The sequence below is a fragment of the Dendrobium catenatum genome, unplaced genomic scaffold (assembly GCF_001605985.2).
Source record: "Dendrobium catenatum unplaced genomic scaffold, ASM160598v2 fragScaff_scaffold_470, whole genome shotgun sequence".
Classification (NCBI taxonomy): Eukaryota; Viridiplantae; Streptophyta; class Magnoliopsida; order Asparagales; family Orchidaceae; genus Dendrobium; species Dendrobium catenatum.
This window is the reverse complement of record NW_021318932.1, coordinates 45,396-60,248: the sequence shown is the minus strand read 5'-3', so window position 1 is coordinate 60,248 and position 14,853 is coordinate 45,396. Positions and strand designations below refer to the sequence as shown.

Below are 14,853 nucleotides of genomic sequence, written 5' to 3'. Positions count from 1 at the left end.
AAGGATTGATTATCAAAGGTTTTTTATATGACTTCTTATATTTTTGGATTAGTTTGATTTGTCTCTTCTTCTCTTTTTATTGTTGTCAAAAAGTGGGAGAAATATTATTTGAAATTCGTAAGTGTTTTAGCGTGTTGTTCATATTTTTGTGTTTTGTGTTTGTACTTTTTTATAAAAAAATAAAATTTTGGATTAGTTAAACAAATAACAAATAGGCCCCTTATTCTAACATGCTTATTTATTCAGGGGTAGTTGAGGAGAAACTTAGGAATTTGAAATTTATACAAATAATAATTATTATTTTACCATCATCAAAAAGGGGGAGTTTTTTGAGAGAGTTGCTACTTGGCTTTTTATGCTTCACATTCTTGTAACTTATATATTTTGATGATTCCAAGTATTATTGTTTTGAGTATTACTTTCTCCTAACACATTTTAGAAGAATAATTTTTTGGCTCTTATGTGTACTAAAATTTTAGGAAAATCATACTCCACATTGTTGAAGACTTCAAATCACAGAGCTGCTTGTTATTTTTTTTGTAACTTGGAGTATGCATTTATTTTACTTGAGTCAGTGAGAGTGTGATTGTAATTAAGTAACTCAGCACACACATACCGAGGGAGAACTTTAAAATTCATAATTTGTAATACTGATCGTACAAGATGAACTATATTTGTATGGGATGATCAAATCAGTTATACACCTCAAGGAGCAAATGGAACAAATAGAGGGTGAGTAAAAATTTTTCTAAGTGATGTTCATCTAGATGAATTGTCCCATTCGTCCCTGGATGATTTCCTCTGGATTTTTAGTTTGAACTGTTCGTCCAAACAAATAGTCCCATTCATCTCTGGACGATCTCCTCTAGATTTTCAGTTTGAACTGTTTATCAAGATGAATAGTCCCATTCATCTCTGGATGATATCCTCTGGATTTTTAGTTTGAATTGTTCATCTAGATGAATAGTCTCATTCCTCTCTGGATAATCTCCTCTGGATTTTTAGTTTATTCTATTTGTCCAGATGAATCGACACCTTCTTCCTTGGATGGTATTCTCTATGCTTTAAACTTGTGATTCGTCCTATTTTTTGTCCCAACAAACCTTTGAAATAACTATTGTTACCGAAAGAACTATGTTCATACAGGATAATGATCGGGTATGAAGGAATTTCATACAATGCATATTGAGTTCATACGTAATAGTTTTTACACTGTTCGTACATATGAAATTCGATTATATGGGACGATCGAGTACGCACAAATTTGAAAAATTGCAGTTTTTGGATGATTTTTTGTGTCTATCATATAAAAGGTCCACTTTAGTCTGTCTTAAAATCTTTTTGTCTACTGATCTTCATACAAATTGAAGAGAGATTGAAGGAGAGAGTGTGACAGAGTGTTTGAAGGAGATTTCTTACTACTGGAGCGTGAAGGATTCACTTGGTATTCAAAGGTAAGGATCCTCATTTGTGAATTGTGATTACTTCACTCTTTTCTCTTGTCCTTCCACATTTCTCGTGAGAAGATCTTTTCAAGGAGATCCGATTCTCTGCCGACACTCGAGGAGTGTGAACAGTAAGAGGTTCTCTGCTTACACTTGAAGAAGTGTGAAAGGACGAAGGGTTCTCTGCCTACACTTGGAGTGTGAACAGCGGGAAGATTCTCTGCCTACACATAGAGAGTGTGAACACCGAAAGGTACTCTGCCTACACCTGGAAGGTGTAAAAGGATGATGTTTCTCTACCGCATCGGGTAGTGGTGGAAGAGAGTTTTTGTAAAGGCTTCTCCGCCTTGCTGTGGGTGCAAAATGAGACACACTAAGTGGTAATAGTGCAATACCTGAAGTGGGAGACTTCAGGGAGTGGATGTAGGTCGTGTTTTACCGAAACACTATAAATATTGTCTTTTTATTTTTCGTTGCTTTTTTACTTTATTATTTTCTATTTATTTGTGGTTGAAAAATCTTTTTGAAGAAAATTTCACTATAAGATATTTATCGGTTTAAAATATAAGAGGAAAATTTTTAAATACCAATTCACCTCCCTCTTAGTTAGCCACTGAGACATAAGCTTAGGTCTAACAACCTAATTCATAATTAACAAGTTTCAACAAAATTGATATTAAAAACCATTAAATTTTTACTCCACAAGTATGAAAGGATTGAAAAAATAGGAGAAATATTTAAAGAAAAAGTGAAAAAGGAAAAAAAAAGATGAGTGCATTTAAATATTAGTATTTATTGAAGCTCAAATCAAAATGTACCCTAATACTTAAATAAAATATGATAAGATAAGTGAACTAATATATACAATTGCACACTAATGAACTTTCAATTTAATTACAAGCACAACTAATTCTTTTTTTTTTTTTTTTTTTTGAAATCAGAAGTCAATCTTACACACACTAATTGTGGATAGGTTCAATACAAGTGATGGTAAGGGTGACTGATTGAGATAATTATTATGACCTTTTAAATTAGAATTATAACTTTGATAATTCCAAATTACTTCTACACTATGATGTATTATCTTATATTTTAGTAATTTTAAATTTTCAATTTTTACTTTGCTATTATGTTAGTCAATAGGTGATTTCACCATTAGTCAAGGACAAGTAAGAGTTTAGCTAGTGGAAATTTATTAAGTGTAAATTATGTATTATTTATTGTATTTAAATTCATAAAAATATGTTATTTAAATTATAATCATGTAGAAAATATTTATGAGAAGGAAAAAATTCATGAGTGTTAAATGAGCACCGTAGCGGCCACAAATTAACCACCACAGCACAAATATCTATAACACCCCAGCACCAATTTTCGACATTAGAATGTTGACCTCTCAAGAATTTAAAGGAAAATCAACTCCTCAGTGGAGCCAAGTTCAGCGCCGCAGTGCCTCTCGACACCATTGCCCCATAATTTAGTGCCCTAACATTGGTGTCTTAAAAAAATAAGTTTCAGAGCATCGATCATTGAAATGTCACTACAAAAAAAAAAAAACTTTAACCACACTTACATTATGACACTTTTATTTAATTGTTTTTAAAAATATAAATTAGGGCATAAAAATATTTGGCACAAATAGAGGTGATTGTGCATTATGTTCCGATGACTGCTAGTTATTATTTCATCTTGCTCAAGTCTGTTCGGTGCCCTATTCATTCAGTTGTGTGCGATCTATGTGCCTATGACTCCAAATTTACTGCCCTATTCATTCAATCCCGATCGCGACCGCATCAAGTAAATTTTCTCGTTGCCTTTTAAGCTGTGCGCATTCTGCATTTGTGAGGGGGTAAGACAGCGGAGTTCAAGTTCGTGATAATAGCTAAAGGAGGTAAGTGTATTATTTGGGAGGAAGGGGATAATCGGTTGTTGGTTGTTCCAAAGAGTGGGTTTTATGATTTGGTATGCGGATGGAATGAGATGAGACAAGTGTTGAATCTTCTGGCAAAGTTGAGTGAGGAGAAAGTGGAAGGCGAAGGTGATGGTGATTAACATGGATGATGAGGGAGTTGTTGTTGAGGCAAAAGAAGAGGCTATTTATTTTGTGGAGCAATGATAGGGAAGCTATGTTTCATTTATGCAATCTAATGAGCACAGAAATAGGTTGAAAGAGAGGAGATGGTACATTAAGGGGCTTGATGGCCTTGCACTAGAGATGGTAGAGAGAGACAAAACTGTTAGGAATTGGTGGTGCAAGGTATGCCTACATTTGTATTTATATAGAATGGGTATAATTATTATCATTATTATGTTCATCCCAACAAACGTTAGATGTGTGAATCTTGCATATTTATTTAACAATTAATGTTGAGCTTCAGATTGAGGTTTTAGTTCCAATTTGTGCAATTTTAAAAATAATTTATAGCCAGGGTATTTAGGTGTACTTTACCTACCTTAAACCTTTTCATTGATTGGGCCTTAATGGTGCTTTTTTTTTTTTTGATATTCCAATACACATTTAACTTAGTTTCCTATAGCTAGTTTTGATGTTTATCCCATAGACGCATTCTTGTAACTAATTTTCTTTTTTCATTGAGAGAGGAATGCTTAGCCAATTTTGTTGCATTATTATCGCATAGAAGCCTTCCTGTAGCTTAACTTTATCTTATTTGTAAATTTATATTATTTCAAATGTCCTAGTTTAATCATCCAAATAAAAAAGCTCATAAAAATGATATAAGAAATTGATCCCCTTGTCTTTTACTTGAGCCTTTAAATGTTTTTCTTGATATTTTATTTTGCTTACTTCTGCAGGAAATATTAATTTCATATTTATGATGCTAAGCATTTCAATGTTTATTATTTATACAATTTTAAATTGTTTTAGTAAATGCAAAATTTTATTTATGTGTTGAATTTTCCTAGGTTGTATTGGCCTGATGTAGTAGATACGTTATTGTAGTCTCATTGATCCTTTGGCATTATTAGCTTCTCTACATGTACATGTTTTGGAGAGATTATTATGTGTGGATGTCGAATGATGATTTTCATCCGAATACCAACCAGAATGGGCCACATTAGTGATACTGACCCACGGTTCTGAGCCGCGGGCTTAGGTATCCGGACAGGATTCGGCTTCCGTGCAGAATCATTTTTTCATGTTTTGGTACAATAGTGTATTTCTTATTTAAATTCATGAAGATTTTTTTTTTGAAATAATATCTTATGTTTTTATTATGTCATGAACAGATTTAGGCCAAAATGCATACAAGTTCTGCATCCGGCCTTTTAATGCTCTAGCATTTATTAAATTTAGGCGAAAACATCTACCATGCTCATGCTTTTTCATTCATGAACACTATAATTTAATAAAGAATTGCAATAAAACTACAAATGGCTCATTGTTTATTTCTTCGAAATGGAGTTGGCATCTTTTATTGATCTCTTATAAATAGTTTTTCATTTCAAAACTTCTAACATGTTCAAACTTATTCCGAGCTTCTCTTGTTCCTTGGAAACTGCTGACTTGATTGAAGAAAATGTCAAAAAAGCTGAGGTAGAGACTCAGAGATACTACATATGTGATGTAATTGCCTTTCATTTCCTTACCCAATGATGAAATCTTTCTTTCCTTGTTTTGTTCTATGTGGATTGCTATTTTTTGGGTTATATTTTATGATATATGTGTTGTTATTTATTGGTTTGTATATGTTGATTTGTTTCCTCATTCTTTTATAGATCCTTTTTTTTTGTTAGTTGTCTTTGGTTTGCCTTTTATAGTTTATGAAATTTCTTGGTGTTTGTTGCTTGTAGATTATGGATTTTCTGGTGGATCTTCTTGGTTGATTGAAATTTTTTTCATGATTTTTGATTTGGTCACAATTTAAAGCTATTAAAAGGATCGGGTTGATTATAAACCCATAAATTGGATCCTTTAAACTCCCTAATATTAAAAGGATCGGGTTGATTATAAACCCATAAATTGGATCCTTTAAACTCCCTAATAAATAACTAAAGAAAGGATTAAAAGTGTTAGCTTCCACTTTCGACGTATTATTTGCAAACTGTGGTGAGTGAATTAATTTGTTGGGTGACCATTAAAATAAGATATCAATCATGTTTTTTAACTCAGTATTGATGAAGTGAAATATTTTGCAGGATAAGGGCAACGACAGTTAGAAATGGGGCTGAGCCAAAGGCTAGAAGTGGAGAGAGAGATACCATTTGATCAAGAAACTGGAATCAATTCTTCTTATTACCTCAGTGCACCAAGGCCATTGAGACCACTGTTCAGGTCCACTCTAATTTAGCTAAACCTAAATCAAAGTGAAAATAAATAAGATTTTCTCAAAATCTCTCATTAAACCATGGGATTTGATCTGGCAAATTACTCTAATTATCATAGGCAACAATATGATTTTGTTATTGTATAGATTTTTTTTTGTTAGTAATAGCACATTGTTGTTCATTTAAAGCCTTTATTAAAATGATTAAGATTTTCTTAAAATTTTAGGCTTGTTTATCAATTTGATATCTTAATTAAGTACGCTCCTATATCTCCCTTGATGTTTGATCCTGCTGTCTTTCTAGAATAAGGAATAGTGTGTTATGTTGTTCATCACTTTTTTTTTAACTTATTTGAAGTTGCATGAATAAAATATATCAACATATTCATATTCTTCATTTTATGATTTCAGATTCCAAATAGCTTTTTGGCTGCAAGCTGGAGTGGATGCCAATGAAGTGTCGAAATAGAGATGTTACGAATCTAATTTTAGGGAATATAATTTAGATGATAGAAAAAATTTCTATTTTCTACAACTGCCTTGTCTACTAATATTTCAGGTCCACAAAATCGAGTGCAAATCAATTCAACTCAGGATACACATGCGCATGGAAAAATTCTGTCTACTTTGAATGTTTTTTATTTTTGATCACATCATCCTAGTCGATTCCAAATTATCTGGTCGATCAGTTAAAAATAGAAACCTTAATTAGGGCATCCTGGTTAAGGCAGTTGCAATTAAGTAAATCATCTTAGATTATATTATCATCATCTGGGACGATAGGATCAAATAAGAAAGAATCAGCCGCCACAACCTTTTAGGCATGTTTTATTTTTGGACATCGTCCGAGATGGTCCAACTCACTACAATTATGCCTAAATTAGTCTGGTAATTAAGGAAAGCAATTAAGGTATGATTGCTCGATCATATCATCCTAGACGATCACAGGATAGTTCGGGATGATCAGTTAAACAAACCTTAATTCTTCCTGGATGAACTGAAAGATGCTCTAGATGATATGTTTAATTTGAACTAATCGTTCGGGAAGATCCAAAATCATCCTGGACGATTAGTTATTTTTTCATCATCTAGATATACATCAAAAGTGATGTTTTAGACAATATGTGATGTTTTATACTAATCGTCCCAGTCGATTGTGAGATCGGCCTGGACAATCTAGTTATTTTTTCATCGTCTAGACATCCATCCAGGATGATGTTCTAGATGATATGTGACATTTTGTACTAATAGGCCCGGAAGATCATAAGATCGTCCTGGATGATTAAGTTACTTTTTTATCATCCAGACATCCATCCATCAAGGGAGATGGTCTGGACGATATTCAATGACTTGAACTAATCGTACGAGACATCAGTATATCATCCTGGATGATCAAAATAATGGAACCTTCTAATCATCCAGACTCTCCCAAATCGTCCTAGCTAATTGAGTTAAATTTGAACTTATCGTACAGGATGATAGAACGATCGTCCTGGATGATATTTGATGATTAGTTACAAATTAGGGAAAATTTGGATCCCTTGTTTAAAAGATCTCTTATTTTCTCAAGAAAAAAATCTTTTATTACTGTCCCGACCTGACAGAGCCAAGAGGAGAGGGAGAGCAAGGGAGAGAGAGAGAAAGGATCTTATGAGGGGGAGTTTATGAGGGATTTCACAAAGGTTGCTCCAAGCAAGGATCCGAGTCAGCTTCTCTGATTGTCGTCCTTGGTTCCTTGGAGGTTTGAGAGAGGACTACTTCAACAATTAATGGAGATTCTCTGCCTACTTTAGGAGGAAGCAAAATGAGTTGTATTCTCTGCCTGCTTCAGGAGGAAGAAAAATGAGCTGGGTTCTCTATCTCACCAGTGTCGGTGGAAACGAGTTTTTGTATGGGCTTTTACGCCTTGTCATTGGGGCAAAAGGAGAGATTGAGTTTAGTGTAATTCATGGAGGAGAAGCTCTGGGGAGTGGACGTAGATCAAGTTAACCGAACCACTATAAAATCTAGTGTATTCTTTCTTATTATTTTTTCGCATTTAATTTATACACCTTAATTTTTGTAGTAATTGTTTGGTTGTGTTTGTGATTTTTTTGGAGAAATTTTTAAATATCAATTCACCCCCACCTCTTGATTAGCCTTTGGACTAGTTCATAATGGCTTAACATCCCTGAAGAACTTTCAAGTGGTATCAGAGTGAGATTCATAAAAAGAGTTTTTGAAATTTTTTGAATTTCGATCAAAAGCTAACTTTGGTAATCGTAATACTACATAAGGGTATTCAATTACCCAACTATGTTTGTTTAATAATATTCCTTTTGATTTTTGAAAAACTCGCATGTCTACATTTTTACAATCGATTGACTATCGCATGTAGATGCTTGTTAAGGATGTATATTCACCACCAACTCGTGAAATTAATGGCATTAAAATTAAACTTCCTTTTATTGAATGAACTTTTGATGATAGGGATTTAGCGCAACTGAATGCAAAATGCTTGAACTATTTTTCTGTACTTTGAAAACTAAAGATTACATGCGTGTTTCAACTTATTCTACTGATAAAGAAAATTGGGATAGATTGGGTATTACTTACAAAGGAACAAATGAAATTAAGCAATCTTTGTTGAATATTTTTTTTGCATGACTACGAACTTTTTCGTATGAAACCTACTGAATCGATTTCTAACATCTATACTAGGTTTACTTAAATTATTACCGCATTGTATGCCTTAGGAAGAGAGCTCATTAACTCTAAAAAAGTTAACAAAATTTTGAGATGCTTGCCTTCTTCTTTTAATGATAAGATTATTGTAATTACTAAATCCAAGGATTTGGATACTTATTATATTGATAACTTACTTGGGTCACTCATTGCTTATGAGCAAGAAGTGAACCAAAGACAACTTAATGTACGTGAGCAAAAAAAGGAGAAAACTTTGACATTGAAGGCTAATGATATGGATACTAATTCTTCCAAGTCTGAAAGTGATGTTTTTGCTTTAATCACTAGGCTATTTAAAAGCTTTCTAAGAAACAATTACCATCACCATAAAAAATGGAACAAAGGTAAGGACATCAAAAATTTTAAAAGTTCTTCTGATATTATTTATTTTGAATGTAGGAAGCCTGGACATGTCAAAGCTGATTGTTCTACACTTAAGGATCACTCAAGCAAGGAGAAGGGTAAGGAGTAAGCCAAGTTCAGGAAGGATAAGAAGCAGTTCTAAAAGGAATTCTAGGCATTTTTTACATCTGACTCCTCTAAGACTGAAGCTGAGGAGGAGACAATAAACTTGTGCTTGATGGCTAGTGATCATCTTGGTCAGTCTAACTAAGAAGATGTATGTGAACTAAGCTACGAACAATTACTTGAAGTTTGTGAGAAAATTCATTTATCATATAGGAAACTTAAGAAATTGCATGCTAGTTTAAAATTAGAGTTTATAAATTTGCAAAAAGAGCATGAAGTTATTTTTAAAGATCACTCCACACTTAATAGCAATCACATGTTATTACTTCATAAGTTTGATAAATTAAATAAAAAGCATTCTGAGTTGGTCATTGAGCATAATTCATTGAAAGCATCCTACACCTCACTTGAAACTGATTTTAAAATATATATAGATGATTCTGAATATAGGGAGTACTATTTAAAAGTTGACAACGTCATTTTAGAAAATGCTAACTTGAGGTTTAAAGCTGAATTGAAAGCACTTGAGGAAAATAGAAGTCCACCCACACCTGAACAGTTTTTCAATCCTAATCCAAAGCCAAAAGTTTTGAAACCTAGGAAGAGGTACTATAACCCGAGTAGACTAATAAATTTTTTTCTTGGTATTAGATGTTTTTCATGTGGCATGCTAAGACACATTTCACACACTTGTACTGTTCACTATAGTACACATTGGGTGTGGAGATCAAAATTACATGATTCACAACATAACACATATGCATCGCTTTCTTCTTTCCATAATAAGGGACCCAAAGTTGTTTAGGTTCCTAAATCTGATGTTTGATGATTTTGTAGAGGTGCTCTCATAAAAGGCCAAACATGAGAGCATGTGGTACCTGGACAGCGGAGGACACATAATTGCATGAACTTGTTGCTTAATAAAATATGATTTGTATATTTTCTGATCTATTGCTCGTTGTTATTTTCAATTATTTCTTTTAGTTATTTTGAGTGTTGATTTTTTATTTGCTGTTATTTTGTAGTATTTTCATCTCTGATGTTATCTTTTTGTTTTTCTTTTTCGTCATAGCTGAAATTATATTTCATGCCTTATTTTTGTTTTTGAAAATTTATAGTCAATGTCTGACATCCCTAAATAAGTTTAAGGGAGAAACACTGTTGATTATTTTCCTTCCTCTAATCACTTATAGTAGTATAATTTTCTTTTCTAAATAAAAGTCTATTTCAAATTAACATCTGGACGATTGAGATCTTTTCTATCTTTCTACAGTAATCTATCTTATATATATAATTTTCAAAGTCTTTATATTACTTTCAAAATTTCATAATCTTGTCATTGCATTTATCATATGAATTTGATTCTATTTTGTGGTTCATTCTTTCTTATATTAGAGAGTGAGTTTTTCTTCTCTAATATCTGTATGATATACTCATAACTAAGAGTATTTAAGAGTTTCGAAAGGGATCTTGCTTGCAAAAATGTCAAGGGCATAAAATAAGCCAAAAAAAAAAAAACAGAAAAGATGAGTAATGACCACCAAAAAAATTTGAAAGATACACAAAGTGTTTTAAAAATAAAAAGATGCATAAAGTGTGCTAATCGATTAACAAGGGGCATAAAATGAGCCCATAAAAGGAAAGTTCATTCTCTTTCAAACCATTAAATCTTAGAAGAATTTATGTGTCACTTGATATTTTCAAAGGCTTGATTTCGAATTTCATGATTGTGACAAATCACTTTGGTATATTATTCTATAAGATATTTTTCTAGAACAAAGTTTTGAACTGGTCTCTTTTTTTTATCCAATTAATTTTTCTGAGTTAGGTCTTTTGTTTTCAAAAGATGATTTGCCCTGAGAGAAGTCTGAGCTAGGGTTAACAGGATCGGCTATTCTACCATTTTCGAATTTTGACGATGTTAACTCATTATTCTTATAAATTTTTTAAATTCAATAACGTGGAGAATTTATCATTTTCATTCTTTGATTAAAAAAAAACCTTTGTTTTTGTTTCTTTTGTTTTTTTATTATCTTTTTTGCATTTTATTTTTTATATTTTACTGTTGTTTTTTTATGTTTTGGGCCTTCTCTGATCATCTCCATCCATCTCCATATTTTTGATCTTTAGTCACATCATCCTGGACGATACCTTCAATCCACTCTTAAAATTCCATCTAACGGTTGATATGACTTCTCTATTTATGATCATCCTGGATGATTCATTATCATCTTGGATGATCTGATTGTCTTCTGCTTCAATTATTTGTGATTATCCTAGAGGATCCTCTTCATCCTTGACGATCTTCATAATTTTTGCTCAATTATTGGTGATAGTCCTAGATAATCTACCTGTTCGTCCTGGCTAATCCATGTAAAAAAATTTGGTACATATTTTAAATTTGGCCGGTATGATCAATTATTATCGATCATCCTAGAAGATCCACCTAATCATCCTGGACGATCTACTTTTTCAATGGTCATCCAACATAACTCTTTGGGATAATCGCCTGTGTCTTATCATCCCGGACGACATAACCGCCTTTTTGACTAATCGTCCCGGTCGTAATTATTTCACCTGATTGTTCTGAATGATTCTATGATCATCCTAGACGATCGGTCCGTTTCTTTATAAATTGTGGCTCTTAAATGGTTTTTCTCACCCAAGCTCCTCCATTGTTACTTGTTCCACTATTTCTGTATTTTTTGTACTCATGACCAGTGGCTAGTGATCTCGTATGGCTATTGGAAGCTCCTCGACGGCAAACCTTGACCCTCATTTCAGTGAGGTGACCGACCAAGCTATCTATGTCCATTACAAGACAGCCGGGATTGCCTTATCCTGGACTGTCAAACCATGTATGCTTTCTTATCCTGTTCTCGACCTTTTTGCACACACCTCTCTGACTTTTATCCTTATAATTTCCATTCCTTTCAAATCTAAAATGCTTTTTGAATTTTTTGCTAGCCTAAAAATCAACTCCTCCTTCACTGCACTTCAGTCTTATGTTAATAAGCATCATGTTGAGATCAGGTATCATGATTATCATGAGCTCCTGCAATTGTCCATGTCAGGAGACAAGCTTCACCTCTTGTCTCAAGACCCTGATTTTTACTGGGCTTTGGCCAATCACTTTCTTAGAAACACTACTATCTTCTATCATGTTGGAGTGTCTAACAGCTTACTCAAAGATGTTAGGATAGTCCAACATGTCCTTCGTATCTCAGTTATTTTGAAAGCTGGTAATCGTGTTCATATTACTCCACTCCTTTCGATCACCACTTTCTATATTATAGCCCATCGAGATTTTAATATGACTAATTTGATTTTCCGCTACATTAAGCACCTTAAAAGCATTAGGGATACAGGACATAAAAGGAATCCTAACCTTTCCCTCTGACACATTATAGCTTATGTCCTTGAATCCAAATATAACCTTTAATATCTTGCCCCTTTGAGCTTTCAGCCTGCCTTATTCGCCAATAACTCTTTTTATATTCTTCATAGTACTCATCTCCACCCAGAGCATGAGGAAGCTGAGAGACCAGAGGAGGAGGTGGCTCCTACACCTGATCCTACACCTACTCCGCTCTACCAACACTCTTAGCTGGATCAGCTAGTGGAGCGGTTCGACCAGTGGGAGGCACGGTTCGAGTCCTACTTTTCTGCACAGGAGCAACAACATGTGGAGGATGTTGCTCAGTTTGACTCTTACGTGGCTCACCAGCAGCGCCGGCACGACCAAGATATGGTCTAGTTTGGGGAGCAGTTTGCTACTTTTTCGAGCTTTTTTTTCAGCCACCACCACCACCTCCTTCGAATGATCATGGACTGACCTACTTATAGTTTATTCTCTTGTATTGTTTTTTCTATGATGTACTTTATTTTGTTTGGTAGTTTTTTAGTTTCCTCCTACTTTTTATGATGTCAAAAGGGGGAGTAGTTGTACTATTTTTTTATTGTTTAGTTTTTGTCTTTTATGTTGGTTAGTTGTACTATGATAATCTTTTAGTAAAATTTCAACTTTCTGATTCATATAGTTTTTCCTTGTGATGTTTCAATTGAACTGCTTCAATTATTTTTATTTATCATCATCAAAAAGGGGAGATTATTGCAAATTTGATTTCAGGGAATATAATTTTAATGATAACAAATATTTCAGTTTTTTATGACTATCTTGTCTACTAATGTTTCAAGACCACAAGATCGAGTGCAAATTAAGTCAGCTCAGGATACAAACACTCAAGGAAAAATTCTATTTATTTTTATGTTTTCTATTTTTTATCACATCATTCAGGATGATCCAAAATCATTATGGCCGATTAGTTAAAAATATAAACCTTAATTAGAGCATCCTTGTTAAGGCAGCCACAATTAAGCAAATCGTCCTAGACAATATTATCATCGTCTGGGATGATATGATCAAATTAAAAAGAATCTGCCACCACAACCTTTTGGGCATGTTTTATTTTTGGATATCATCCATGACATTGTCCTGGATGATGCACTATAATTATGTTTAAATTAGTCTGGTAATTATGAAAATCAATTAAGGTTTGATTGCTCAATCATATCATCCTAGACGATCGGAGTATCGTTGGGGACGATCAGTTAAACAAACCTTAGTTCTTCCTGGATGACCCGAATGATGCTCTGGACGATATGTTTGATTTGAACTAATCGTCCGGGATGAATCAAAATTGTCCTGGATGATCAGTTATTTTTTTATTATCTAAACATGCATCCAGGGCGATGTTCTAGATGATATGTAATGTTTTGTACTAATCATCCCAGATGATCGTGAGATCAGCCTAGACCATCTTGTAATTTTTTTATCATTCATACATCCATCCAGGGCGATGTTCTGAATGATATGTAACATTTTGTACTAATCGGCCCGAGCGATCAAGTTATTTTTTCATCATCTAGACATCCATCCAGGGTGATGGTCTTGATGATATTCGATGACTTGAACTAATTATACAGGACAATAATATATCATCCTGGATGATCAGAATAAAAGAACCTTCTAATCGTCCAAACTCTCCCAAATCATCCTGGCTGATTAAGCTAAATTTGAACTGATCGTACAGGACGATCGATCGATCATCTTGGATAATATTTGATGATTAGTTATAAATTAGAGCAAATTTTGAGCCCTTATTTAAAAGATCTCTTATTTTCTCAAGAAAAACATCTTTTTCTATTGTCCTGACCTAAGAGAGTCAAGAGGAGAGGGAGAGCAAGGGGGGGGGGGGGGGGAGAGAGAGAGAGAGAGAGAGAGAGAGAGAGAGAGAGAGAGAGAGAGAGAGAGGAACTTATGAGGGGGAGTTTATGAGAGGTTTCACAAAGGTTGCTCCAAGCAAGGATCCGAATCATCTTCTCTATTCGTCATCCTTGGTTCCTTGAAGGTTCAAGAGAGGTCTACTTCAGCAATTGATAGAGGTTCTCTGCCTGTTTCAGGAGGAAGTTAAAGGAGTTGGGTTCTCTGCCTGCTTCAGGAGGAAGCAAAAGGAGTTGGGTCCTCTGTCTCACCAGGGTCGGTAGAAAGGAGTTTTTGTATGGGCTTATCCGCCTTGTTGTGGGGGCAAAAGGAGAGACACTCAGTTTAGTGCAATACCCGGAGGAGAGGCTCCGAGGAGTGTATATAGGTCAAGTTGACGAAACCACTATAAAATCTGGTGTGTTCTTTATTATTATTTTTCTACATTTAATTTCTGCACTTTAATTTTTGTGTTGATTATTTGGCCGTGTTTGTGATTTTGTTTGAAAAAATTTTTAAATACCAATTCACACCCCTCTTGGTTAGCCTTGGGAGTACTTCATAAGGGCTTAACATCCCTGACAAACTTTCAAGTGGTATTAGAGCTCTTTTAAGAGATCCCAAAATGTGGTTACTATTGTGTTGAAAAATTCCCCTCATGATAAGG

At 33.9% G+C, this 14,853-nt stretch overlaps 1 long non-coding RNA gene across 2 annotated transcripts; it reads left to right on the top strand.

Moving 5' to 3' along the window:
* Nucleotides 1-3,132: 3,132 nt before the first annotated feature.
* Nucleotides 3,133-9,106, top strand: LOC110103343. Of its 2 annotated transcripts, none has more exons than XR_003700565.1 (3): nucleotides 3,133-3,702; nucleotides 5,604-5,739; nucleotides 8,855-9,106. It is a non-coding gene; the product is annotated as an uncharacterized LOC110103343 (long non-coding RNA). The 2 variants fall into 2 exon arrangements; XR_002303935.2 differs by lacking the exon at nucleotides 8,855-9,106 and adding an exon at nucleotides 6,143-6,500.
* Nucleotides 9,107-14,853: the final 5,747 nt, after the last annotated feature.